The sequence below is a fragment of the Odocoileus virginianus genome, chromosome 1 (assembly GCF_023699985.2).
Source record: "Odocoileus virginianus isolate 20LAN1187 ecotype Illinois chromosome 1, Ovbor_1.2, whole genome shotgun sequence".
Classification (NCBI taxonomy): domain Eukaryota; kingdom Metazoa; phylum Chordata; class Mammalia; order Artiodactyla; family Cervidae; genus Odocoileus; species Odocoileus virginianus.
Genome location: NC_069674.1, coordinates 104793836 through 104808330, shown reverse-complemented (window position 1 = coordinate 104808330; position 14495 = coordinate 104793836).

Sequence of the window (14495 nt, the reverse complement as noted above, 5' to 3'; positions counted from 1 at the left end):
ACTCAACAATGAAAAGTTAAGATCATGGGATCTGGTCCGATCACTTCATGGAAAATAGATGGAGAAACAATGGAAACAGTGACAGACTTTATTTTGGGTGGCTCCAAAACAACTGCTGATGGTGACTGCAGCCATGAAATTAAAAGACACTTGCTTGTTGGAAGAAAAGCTGTGACCAATCTAGACAGCATATTAAAAAGCCGACAAAGGTCCATCTAGTCAAAACTATGGTTTTTCCAGTTACGTATGCATGTGAGAGTTTGGACCATAAAGAAAGTTGAGCACCGAAGACTTGATGCTTTTGAACTGTGGTGTTGGAGAAGACTCTTGAGAGTCCCTTGGACTGCAAGGAGATCAAATTAGTCAATCCTAAAGAAAATCAGTCCTGAATATTCACTGGAAGGACTGATGCTGAAACTGAAGCTCCAATACTTTGACCACCTGATGTGAAGAACTGACTCAATGGAAAAGACCCTGATGCTGGGAAAGACTGAAGGCAGGAGGAGAAGGGGATGACAGAAGATGAGATGGTTGGATGGCATCACCGACATGATGGACATGAGTTTGAGCAAGCTCTGGGAGTTGGTGATGGACAGAGAGGCCTGGCGTGCTGCAGTCCATGGGCCCGCAAAGAGACATGACTGAGCATCTGAACTGAACTCTGCATTATATATATGTTTATACACAGTTATATATATACACAGCATATATTCATAACTGTGTATATACATATATATACATACCCTGATGAGTGCATAACACACCAATGAAATTTACAATGGAAGATGTTTTCCTCTTCATGGAGGTTTTATTTTATTAGAATTGCAGTAAATTTCTTATTAGAAACTGGATTTACCCTATCCACACACAAAAAGCATATGACTCATTTACATAAACATAAGCTATATACATTGTACTTACCAGAACACACACTTTCAAAATTGATATTCAAATGAATTTCACAATATCTTAACTATCTAAATGTTTAAACAAATGATAGAATTTAAGTGTAAAACTTTCAGTAAAAATTTAAAAGAAGTAAACATAGATAAATAGGACCCATCTCTGAGGAAAGATTAAGAGTGTGAAGATGAATAACTTCCTTGTGTATCCTATATCCATATTTTTAATTGAAAGATTTTGTATAAACCCACTGACTCAACCACAGCTATTAATAATATGCTTCTGCTTTTCTCAGTACAATATATGAACGATCATCATGTCATCAGGAAAGATGGTTCCTTTGAGAGGAAGACAAAGGAAATGGAAATAATTTTATGAACAAAGATTAAGTGAGTTGGGCTTTTTGAAAAAAAGAAAAGTAAGTGAAAGATTTAATTCCATCTTCAACTTTAAATGGGTGATTACATGACCAAAAAGTTGTCAACCTTCTTCTGTTTCCAAAGAAATGATAGGAGAATTTGATTTGATGTTGAAGCTTAAACCTGGCTGAGTAGGAGGGATGACCTCCTATTTGATAACTGAGAGAGAGGATCAGGCTTCGCAGGTGGCGCTAGAGGTAAAGAATCGGCCTGTCGGTGCAGGAGACTCTTATGAGACGCAGGTCTGATCTCCCCCTTTGGAGGAGAACTGTCCCTCCAGTGTTCTTGCCAGAAGAATTATGGACAGAGGAGCCTGGCAGGCTGCAGTCTCTAGGGGCACACAGAGTCAGACATGACTGAAGTGACTCAGCACACAGCACGAGACAGAGAAAGGATCATATAAATAATCCCCAGGATTTCTGCAGGGAGGTCCATGATTGGTCCAAGAGACTGGAAGCCCTACTCTATGATCACCACCCTCCCCAGGTAGTCCACAGGCAAATTTGCACCAGAATACCTGTAAAATTTCAACTTTTGCATAAAACTCCATCAAAATTTGTGTCATATTATATAACATGTTCATTTATAGTAGCATATTTCAAGCAATTAGTTTGATATCTTTCCTTTAGAAAACTTTGGAAAGCATAGTAATTAAAGAAGATGTACCATTCTTTTTATTTTAGGATGCTCAGACACTAAGTTTGAGGAACGCTGGCTTGAATAATCATTTTCTAAAGGAAATATTTAGAAAAATAGCTTCTTATAAGGTACTATTTTGTGAACAATCACAGTAATGTTGCTGGAATTTTTTATGTGTCAATACGAAGAAGTTTATCTCATAAATATCTTTTAAAAGATGTGTAATTATACACAATTTTGGGTACAGTGGCAATAGATATAAATTTCAGTTGACTCATACCTAGGTAGATTTTCCTGGTACAACTTCCCCAGCAGCGAAATGCAAAGGGCAAAGGACAAGCGTCCACATGTTCTCAAAGGAGCAGGAGCTCAGTCTGAGCAGGTTATTCAGTGAGTGCAAGTCAGTGAATTCATCCGACAGCTTTGCTTTTGTTTTTGTTTTCCTTACAACTACTGTCTTTTATTACAGGCTTGCTTGTTCTCAGTTTTCTGACTCTGGATTACATAACAGACAAATCCCTTAGTCCCTTCGGACATTTTCAAAAATCAGTGAACAATGTCACCTTCTGATAGCAAAACATCCCAGTCCAAGTAACATCAAGCCTCTATTTTATGACTACACCTCTTCACTCAGCTCAGATCACACTCAGCCTTGAAACCTGTGATTTGAAAGAGGATACCATTTATTCTCCTGATTCCTTCCTGTGATGCAAGGTGATTATTACCTAACTCACAAAAACAGTTTGAGAACCATGAATTTGGAGGAAAGTTTGTGTGTATTAACATTCATACCTTTGGCAATGAGTTGTCAAAAGTAATCATTGACGTATCTGAAAAAAAACACACTTGAATAAGAGGTCAACTAGCAACTACATTTGCAAACTACCGCACAATCACACTCATCTCACACGCTAGCAAAGTAATGCTCAAAATTCTCCAAGCCAGGGTTCAACAGTACGTAAACTGAGAACTTCCAGATGTTCAAGCTGGATTTAGAAAAGACAGAGGAGCAAGAGATCAAATCACCAACATCCGCTGGATCATTGAAAAAGCAAGAGAAAGTTCAGAAAAACATCTACTTCTGCTTTATTGACAATGCCAAAGTCTTTGACTATGTGGATCAAAACAAATTATGGAAAATTCTTAAAAGAGATGGGAATACTAGACCACCTGATCTGCCTCCTGAGAAATCAATATGCAGGTCAAGAGGCAACAGTTAGAACTGGACATGATACAACAGACTGGTTCCAAATCAGGAAAGGAGTACATCAAGGCTGTATATAGTCACCCTGCTTATTTAACTTATACGCAGAGTACATCATGAGAAATGCTGGGCTGGAAGAAGCACAAGCTGGAATCAAGATTGCCGAGAGAAATATCGATAACCTCAGATATGCAGATGACACCACCCTTATGGCAGAAAGTGAAGAACTGAAGAGCCTCTTGATGAAAGTGAGAGAGTGAAAAAGTTGGCTTAAAACTCAACATTCAGAAACCTAAGATCATTGCCTCTGGTCTCCTCACTTCATGGCAAATGGATAGAGAAACAATGGAAACAGTGAGATTTTATTTTGGGGAGGGGGGCTCCAAAATCACTGCAGATGGTGACTGCAGCCATGAAATTAAAAGTCACTTGCTGCTTGAAAGAAAAGCTATGATCAACCTAGATAGCATAGTAAAAAGAAGAGACATGACTTTGCCAACAAAGGTCCATCTAGTCAAAACTGTGGTTTTTCCAGCAGTCATATATGGATGTGAGAGTTGGACTATAAAGAAAGCTGAGCACTGAAGATTGATGCATTTGAACTGCGGTGTTGGAGAAGACTCTTGAGAGTCCCTTGCACTGCAAGAAGATCAAACCAGTCCATCCTAAAGGAAATCAGTCCTGGGTGTTCATTGGAGGGACTGATGCTGAAGCTGAAGCTCCAGCCCTTTGCCACCTGACGTGAAGAACTGACTCATTAGAAAAGACCCTGATGTTGGGAAAGATTGAAGGCAGGAGGAGAAAGGAAAGACAGAGGTTGAGGTGGTTGGGTGGCATCACTGACTCTATGAACATGAGTTTGAGTAAGCTCTGGGAGTTGGTGATGGACAGGGAAGCCTGGCGTGCTACAGTCCATGGGGTCACAAAGAATCGGACACGACTGAGCAACTGAACTGAGCTGAACAGCTACACTTACCTACCCATAGACCCCACTAATGTGCACCCATCACTGGGTCTTGGAAAAGAGGTATTGTGCAAAACAAGAAGCAGAACATACTTACCCTGAAATATATATGTTAGATGCAGCAGAACGTATTGGAAAATGGCTTCAATCTACTCTGAAAAAGTTAGTATTTATGACATGAATATAACTGCATAAATTTAAAGTGCAAACAGATCAGTGACAACAGAACAAAGGACAATGTGAAATATAATCAAGGACAATCGAAGATAAACATGGCAAATGTGTTTGCACGTGGGAGTCATGAAGAAAAAATGAAGACAGAAAGACACCAAGAACAAACACTATGCATTATTACAATTAGTTAATTCTAGTGTATAGTCCTTAAATTGTGGTAAGTAGAAGGTAGCAAAGAGTGAAGGTAAAAATATTAGACAAGATAGAGAGTAAAAGGATATTATCCACCCGAAAACACTGTTAAAATGAATTCTGTTTAAAAAGAATTCAAAGAACTTGATTCTGTAGATGTTTTAGGTAGAAAAATTGAATAGCTTTCTTGTTTAAACATTTTACTCAAAAAAATTTTTTTCTCTTTTGAGTTTTGGTAGCTAATCATTCAAGCTCCAATTATCTTATATAAATAGATAAATACAGTTTTAATTTTTATAAGCTCCCCTTGAATTGCAGTTTGTCAATCATCTGTTGTGAGTCATATTTAAATATAAAATGGACTTGCCTTTCAATGGCAAAGGGTTGAAAACAGTGCGAAGAATTTATTGGAGTCTGAAGGATGAAACTAGATTCACCACCCATTCTGTGTGTGACAGGCTGCAAGTAATCCATTGCTTATAACCTTGATCCTCTCACCTTTAAGGAAAATACTACAAAGACCATCTTAAGAAATAATGTTAATAGCAACTATAAATTGTCCCTAGTCAGTGACTCACATAACATAGGAACATAACAAATGACTACTATGTTGTTTGTTATTATCATTATTTTTATTTGCATTTCCTCAAAAAGTAGTCCAAGATACGATCTTCTAAAATGTTTGCATTGCACTGAAGTTAGCAGTTGGAGGACATATTTTATCTCCTTTAGATCAGGTAGGGTTATTTCTTGTTCATTAATGTTACAAATAATTGTTAAGTAATTTGTTTTGTCTGGCATTCCAGTAAGAAATAGAATTTGCTTGGATTTTTGAAAATAATATTTTTACACTCTCAGTACTTAACAATAAAGCATTTTATCTTAAATGTGTAGATCAAAGACTTTTTCAGAAAACTAGAGTTACATCATCAATTTGAAAAAGAAGCATAGAAACCTCAGAAAGATTAGCTGAAAACTAATTAGAATCAGGCAATATTATATGTAACAGAAAATAAAATAGTTCTTGGTAGAAATCCATAAAGATTCATCATAAGGATATAAATGAAGAAATGTTGAATAATTTAATTGCACTGAAGCAAATAGATAAATAAAACATGGATTCTGCTATGTGTCAAGAACTGTCTTAAACACTAGTTTTCAAATTTGTGTAATAGACTGCCTGAGCTTTTGAACATAGGAGATGTGTATTTATCAAGCTTTGAGCAATATGGTTGTAGTTTGAGTTTTTCTTAAGACATTACTCAACATTCTATCTCACTAGCAACTTTGTGTTAAGTTCTTGTAAGATGGATTTTTTTTTTTTTTTTTTTGGATACTAACCTGCATAGTTCCATCCTATTGCCTCTGGCACCAACCCATCATCCAATAGAAAGTTCACAGTCCAAAATCTTAAATTATCATTTTGATTGTTAGAAAAAAAGGTAGCAAATTTTGATAGTGTTATAAACTAATTTCACAACAAACATTTGAGCATCTTCTGTTTGCTGGAGCTTGTGCTAATGTATCATATTTCATTTTCATTATATATATTATTTTTCATAATTTACTTAAGCCATTTCCAAACTTGTTCATATTTTACCAGGAAGAAAAATATTGGTTCTCATTCACTTCAGTGTAGTTTATCTGACACCTTGTGATTTCAGTTAGTTATATATGAATATCCATTGTACTTTTCCCATTAAATCTTAGCATACCAGTAACAGTAAAATGATCTTGGAAAACAATTTTGATAAGAACTTAATTTCACAATAAGAAGGCTTTGAAGAATGAAGGAGACATATAGCTCTTTTACAATATTAATTACAGGTGCATTGCATTGCCCAGGCAGTTTTCCTCTGCATTTATTGAGATTCTTTCTGACACTATTTAAGGGGTAGGACTGACTCCTTGGGGGAAAAAATAATATGAGAAAATTTCAAGGATATAGTAGAAATTCAAAGAGCCATTTTTCACATATATGCATATCTCTTTGAAAAAATAATTCCATAAAACTATTTTAAGATTAAATTGAAGGAAAGCACTTAGAATAATACTGAAGCCATTATAAATGGCATTGTAACCTGCATTTTCAAAGGCAGGCATTTCTTCTTAAAGCAGGAATCTTTTTAAAGGGGTCAAATCAGAACCACAATTTGCCATGGCCCTGCCATTACTAGTTCCATGGCAATCTCAGAGAAATCCTGCTCTCCGCAGGAAAAGGGGAAAGCTTTTATAGACTAAGTAGAAATACTCAGTTCCTTTTAGTGAATGACTTTCCATTTCGCTGGCTTTTTTTTCTTTTTAGTTGATGTTGGGTTTTTTTGTTTGTATCGCCTGTTTGCTATGAATTATCTGTTAACAAATGATAAGGCCAGGAATACAACCTTAGAGGAAATCTAAAGGCTATAGAAGATCATTTTTTATTTACAAATGCATAGCTCTAGCTTGAAATTAAGACATGATGTTATATTAAAATTAATTTTTAAATTGACAACTAATATTGGAAATCTCACAGAAAACTTAGCTTTGTTATTATAAATTTTAAACACTCTGTTCCCTACATAACTGAGTGAATGAAATCACTCAGTCATGTCCAACTCTTTGTGACCCCATGGACCGGACTGTAGCCCACCAGGCTCCTCCATGCATGGGGTTCTCCAGGCAAGAACACTGGAGTGGGTTGCCATTTCCTTCTCCAGGGGATCTTCCTGACCCAGGGATCAAACCCGGGTCTCCTGCACTGCAGGCAGACTCTTCACTGTCTGAGCCTTTTCCAATATGGAAATTGCTTTTTTACTGTGACTTTTGACTCTTTTAGTTCTTTAGCTGTGTAAATATTGCATTATGAATTATTGTACAGTTTTGGATGAGTGTGGGAAAACCTCGGGATATAACTCCCTCAATCTATAAACCTGCTTTTTTGTAAAACCGTGTACTGTATGATTTAAATGGAATGGCAAGTATACCACTCACCACTCAGTAGGTTTTCTATACATGTGGAGTCATGTCTTTGATTATACAAAGCATGTAGCACAGAAAAAAAGCATTTTATACTGATAACAGGGAAAATGCTTCTGAGTAATCTACCAGAATATACTCTTATAGAAAAAAAGGTGTTTTCCCCCTGTTTATGAAAAGACGTGTATCTATAATCTGTTTTAAAATAAATTAACATCTATCTAAAATGAATGATTGATATTTTAGTTGAACATTGCTTTTATTTTGAATTTATTTGCAAATTAATTTCTGGGTAAACATATGCAGTCCTTATTTGTGATGCTTATCCCACATGTGTGTGTGTGTGTTTGTTATGAGGGGAAAATGTTTTTTGAGGAACAAATGGGAGAGGGTGAGGGTGGTAAATTTTGTTTGACATCATTGTAATTTTCCAATATTTGGAAGTATTGAAATAGCCACATACCAGTCTAATATTGTAGTTTAAAAAAGATGGTATGAGTTGTTACCAGGGGTGAGAGGGAAGGGGGCAATATAGGTGTTTGGAATGAAGGCATGTGAACTACTATGCGTAAAATAAATGAGAACAGAGATACATTGTTCAGCACAGGCAAATACAACCATTGCTGTATAACAACTTTAAATGGAATATGATCTATAAACTCTTGAATCACTAGATTATATACCTGAAACTAATATAGTAAATAAACCATCAGTTCAGTCACTCAGTTGTGTCTGACTCTTTGTGACCCCGTGGACTGCAGCATGCCAGGCTTCCCTGTCCATCACCAACTCCTGGAGCCTACTCAAACTCCTGTCCATCGCATCAGTGATACCATCCAACCATCTCATCCTCTGTGGTCACCTTCTCCTCCCGCCTTCAATCTTTACCAGCATCAGGGTCTTTTCCAAATGAGTCAATTCTTCGCATCACGTATCCAAAGTTTTGGAGTTTGAGCTTCATCATCAGTCTTTTCAATGAATATTCAGGACTGATTTCCTTTAGGATGGACTAGTTGGATCTCCTTGCTGTCCAAGGGACTCTCAAGAGTCTTCTCCAACACCACAGTTCAAAAGTATCAATTCTTCAGCACTCAGTTTACTTTATAGTCCAACTCTCATACCTATACGTGACTACTGGAAAAACCATAGCTTTGACTAGACGGATCTTTGTTGGTAAAGTAATGTCTCTGCTTTTTAATATGCTGTCTAGGTTGGTCATAGCTTTTCTTCCAAGGAGATTTTCTTCCAAGGAGCAAATGTGTTTTAATATAATAAGCAACAGTATGTACATGTATTAAAAAAAAAAAATCCCAAACATAGGACAGACACTAAGAAACAGATATTGGATCTAAGGAAAAATTCCACAAGACAGGGACTCTATCATAGACATTCTTCCAGTTTCAATGGAGAAGTGGTAGAAATGTTTATAGAAACAGAATCACCTAAGAAAACCACATACTTGTTCAGAAACTTAGAAGGTCCAATTCAGAGAGTTGATGACTTGGTTCTCTACAGTATGGAGACTCTACATAAACACAAGTCATGAAGAAAAGGAAACTTCAAGATGAAAGTCACACAGTCAAACATGAAAACTTTTACCAGAAACAGTAACTCAACCAGTTAGTTATAGCAGAATCAAGTTACCTATTGAATTTTACTTTTATTAAGAGCAAAAGAAATTATAAAAATTAAAAATTCTTCCTTTGGTTTCTATTTTACAGTGCAATAAATTATAATACTCAATATGACGTCAGTAAAAACTGAATCATGATTCTTTGTCCCAAATACTGAAGCATTTCTGAGTCTCTGCCAAGACTCTTCACTCACTGCCAACATAAAATTGGGGTCACTGTTAATCTTACTGAATCTTGCTCTTTAGATCTTGATGTGAGACTAAAAACCAATTAAAATCTTGGGATTGGCAACACTTTCTTTGGATATGAAATGCACTAACTCTAAAGGAAAAGTGTTAAATCAAATTTCATTCAAATAAAAAAGTATCTGCTGTCTAGAACACACCATTAAGAAAACGAAAAGTCCATGGGTTTATTTCTAGGCTGGCTTTCTATACTATTCCATTGATCTATATTTTTTATTTTTGTGCCAATATCGTGCTGTCTTGATGACTGTACCTTGGTAGTATAGTCTAAAATCAGGGAGCCAGAACCTCCAGCTCCAGTTTTCTTTAAGATCACTTTAATGTACATAACAGAATTTTGGACTCTGTGGGAGAAGGCGAGGGTGGGATGGTTCAAGAGAACAGCATTGAAACATGTATATTATCTAGGGTGAAACAGATCACCAGCCCAGGTTGGATGCATGAGACAAGTGCTCAGGCCTGGTACACTGGGAAGACCCAGAGGGATCGGGTAGAGAGGGAGGTGGGAGGGGGGATTGGGATGGGGAATACATGTAAATCCATGGCTGATTCATGTCAATGTATGACAAAAACCACTACAATATTGTAAAGTAATTAGCCTCCAACTAATAAAAATAAATGGAAAAAAACAAAGATCGCTTTAATTATTCAGGATCTTTTATGTTTCCATACAAAGTTAGACAATTTTTGTTCTAGTTCTGTGAAAAATGTCTTTGGTAATTTGACAGAAACATTGAAACTGTAGATTGTTTGGGGTAATATAGTCTTTTTCACATTGATTCTTCTAATCCAAGAACATGGTATACCTTTCTATTTCTTTATGCCACCTTTGATTTTTTGATCTGACAAAAGACTCACATCCATAATATATAAACTTACAATGAAATAGTAAGAAGACAAATAATCTAGTTAGAAAAGGTGGGCAAAAAATTTGCATTGTCAGAAAAGGTGATATAAAAATGGCCAATAAGCATATGGAAAAATGCTCAATAAGATGGTTGGATGGCATTACTGACTCGATGGACATGAGTTTGAGCAAGCTCCAGGAGTTGGTGATGGACAGGGAAGCCTGGCATGCTGCAGTCCATGGGGTTGAGAAGAGTCAGACATGACTGAGCAACTGAACTGAACTGATCATTGGCTATGAGATTGAATTAAACCATATGACCTAGGATTGCATACATTGGAAGGATTAAGACTGAAAAGAAAGTAGCTTAGAGATGGATGAGCTTGCATGATTCTCACCTTTCCTTTCAAAAAATTTCTTTGCTCCCTGCTCATACCTGAGCTAGCTTCTCCCAAGGAATATTTGCACACAATCCTCATTTCTGCTCAGTTTCTTGGGTAATTCAGCTAATATAGGAGAAGTCATAAATCAGACTAACAGGAAGGGATTTTGGAGCTGGATTAAACTCTGTCTGATAGTAGGCAGGAACCCTTAGCAGGTAATAACCTGAGTACATAGTGGTTCCATAATTATTCAAGTTTTGATTTATGAGTAATTGTAATGTGGTACAGGCACAAGCAGATGGTAAGAAGTTGAGAGATTCATGGTTACATCTTTTTTTTTTTTTTTTTCCGGTTAGGGTGTGATGATAAACAAAGAACTGTGAAGTGTAATATGGGCTTTGATAGTGCTGTATTTTTAGACACCCAGAATGATAGGCTCAGATCAAATAATTGACAAGCTAATCAGTCTAATCAATATTCTAAGCTAATCAATCTAATCAATGTTTTAAGCTCTGAAAGACATAAAGGGGCTTGTTCCTTGTGGCTTTGCTGAACTCAGACTAAACATTTGGATTTGCAGGAGGCAAGTGGTTTTCTATGCTGAAGTCAGTGCTGTGATTAGAAATGGGCAAGGCTCTAAGTTTTGGGATGCAGATATTAGTGTGAAGGGCCATGAAAATCTGAAATTCTCAAATGTTAAGGACCTGTCTGGCCATCAGCAGGAGCCCCTTGCTCCCCCTCAAAGGAGCACAGCCCCCCACATATGGAGAGTAGCCTCACCTGCCTAAGGTACTGGTTCTCTGCCTGCCTCCTCTGGGCCATTGCCACACCACAATTCAGCAGAACCTAAACGTGGAAGTAAACACTTCTCCACATAGTCTATGTGGGTAAAGAATTGCAGGAGTTGGTTAATATGTGCTAGCAGGAAACAAGGAATTACATGAGAAAAGAGTTCTGGAGAGTAATAGAGCAAGAGGGTTGTAAAAAATACTAGGTTCCATAGGGGGAAAAAATTTTGATATGGGATGATTCACACCATTTGTGGAACTTGATGTTTTGACAAAAGTGCTTAGAGCTGATTCTAATAATTTTCCAGGGAGGCTCACTTAGGGCGTGAACACGAAAGTGGACTCTTATAAATGAACTTCCCTAACACAGTACTGAAAAGGAATAAAGAGGTCCAAGTTGGTGAGTGTGTTAGATTTGGAGATTTTTGTAGACATTGCCTAGAAACGTGTTTCCTCTGAGAGGTTGCAGAGACATTAACAAATAAAAATATTCACGGGTGCAAGCTAGAGGGCAGCTGACTGGGGTCTTGCTCTATTTATATAATCATTTAATTTAAGAGATGACAGTCAGAAAGACCTTAGCTGCCACAATAAAAGCATTCAGTCCCTCATGCAAGTTCCAGACAGAATTTAGGTTGCAACATTGATGGAAAGTGAAATTCATTGATTAAGGGGGGGCTCAGATCCTCTTTAGTAAGAGTTCAGCAACACCACCACAAAATTATGCAGTAATTATTCCTTTAGTCTTTCTCCAAAGAGACTTATGGCCATTTGTCAATTGTGTACTGGATTCACAGACACACTCCTGAATTTTCAGATTGTTTATTACGAGCTTGAAGCAAAAATTTATATCAAATATTTGTAACCCTGGATTGATCCTCTGGCTAGACTGAGAGTTAAGAAGCCAGTTGACAAATCACTTTTTAGCTTGAATGTGTCTCATAATGTGCAATAGATAAGATCATGTACTCTGTGGTCATCTCTCTAGTTCATAGATGTATTACTGAGATAGATGTCCTTAGCAACAAAATAGTTACATTGGTTCATCGTCTGGAGCATGCATAATGGGGCTTTCCTGATGGTTCAGTGGTAAAGAATACACCTGCCAGTGTAGGAGATGCAGTTTTGATCCCTGGATCGGGAAGATCTCCTAGGGAAGGAAATGGCAAGCCACTCCAGTTTTCTTGCCTAGAAAATTCCATGGACAGAGGAGCCTGGCTGGCTACAGTCCATGAGGTCCCACTGCAAACAGGAGGAGCAAATCTTTGCCCACTCAGATAGTGATTCAGAGGCATTTCTGCCTACTGGAGGGATTGTGGAAATTGTACCTCCTGGGAAATTTTTAAAGATGCTTGGTGTCTTAGTTTCAGCTGCTCAAACAAAATACCATACACCAGGTGGCTTAAAGAATATTTACTTTCTACAGTTCTGCAGTCTGGAAAGTTCAAGGTCAAGGCACCAGCAGATTCAATGCTGAATGAGGGCCTCCTTCCTGCCTTGCCAACAGCAGTGAGTCTTACAACTTCACATGGCATCGTGACTTCAGTTTCTTGCTACAAGCACACTCATTCCATTCATGAGGACTCCACTCTCACGACCCCATTTATTCTTTTATTTTCTAATTTTTTTGGTCACTTCTGTTAGGGAAATTAAATAGTCCTGTTTAGACTTTGGAGACAAAACAGAGCAGCTCTCTGACCTTGCTTCTAACCTGCCTGGACACTGCCCTGACTCTGAGTGGCCTGACTGCCTGTTGTGAGTGCAAGCCTTGCAGCAACAAAGATAAAATAAGGGAGGAAACTTGAGATTGTTGAGCCCTGGGAGGGAGTTTTGCCAACCAAGTACCAGAGTTAACAACATTCCCAGTTTTATAAGACATAACAAACACCATTAACATGAAATGAGAGCTGCAATTTGCTCACAGACTGATGATGATATCAGTTTGCTTCTGGGGGTTGTAAAGTAGAACCACAACTTCTGAAGTCTCACCCACTGAGAGGATGTGCTGCTGGGACCTTTCCCAATTTGGGACTCCAAGTGTGCTGTGACACAGGACTCACCACTGCTGTTTGAGTCTGGATGATGGTCAAAACCCAGTTTGGTGATGTATCCTCTGCTGTTTCTATTTTTCTTTCTTTTAATGTTAACATATTGAAAGTAAGCCAGATAATTCTCTAATAAATATTTATATTATTTGTATAGAATGAGTGGCTTCTTTTGTTAACAAATCCTTTGAACCTGAGACAAAGTGAAAAAACAATGCCACGAAGCATGTGGAATCTTAGTTCCTTGGTCAGGGATAGAATCTGTGCTCCCTGCAGCGGAAGATCAGAGTCCTAACCACTGGACAAACAGGCAATTTTCTACCTCATCTAGTCTTAAAAAATATTTGTTGGACCCTATTCTGAATCAGCAATGTGCTGAGAGTTAATAAAAAAGCAGAGGAGTAAAGAGATCAGCCTCACATGGGAAAGGACAAGTGTAAGGGACTCTGTTCATCTTGCCTGGCAACAAAATCCTTCAAGGTAATTTAAATAACATCTGTTCCCATTTTTCTAGCTTTTTAAATATAATATTCAATGCTTTAGTTTTTACTATTTTCTCCTCATTTCTAACAACAACAACAACAACAACAACAAAACCCTCAAGTTTAAAAAGTGCCTTCCTTTTTTTTATGGCATCTTTGTCTGGTTTTGGAATTAGGGTGATGGTGGCCTCATAGAATGAGCTTGGAGGTTTACCTTCTTCTGCAATTTTCTGGAAGAGTTTGAGTAAGATAGGTGTTAGCTCTTCTCTAAATTGTTGGTAGAATTCAGCTGTGAAGATACAGGCCAATATCACTGATGAAGATAGATGCAAAAACCCTTAACAAAATTCTAGCAAACAGAATCCAACAACATATTAAAAAAATCATACATCATGACCAAGTGGGCTTTATCCCAGGAATGCAAGGATTCTTTAATATCCACAAGTCAATCAATGTAATACACCACATTAACAAATTGAAAGATAAAAACCATATGATTATCTCAATAGATGCAGAAAAGGCCTTTGACAAAATTCAACATCCATTTATGATTAAAACTCTCCAGAAAGCAGGAATAGAAGGAACATACCTCAACACAACAAAAGCTATATATGACAA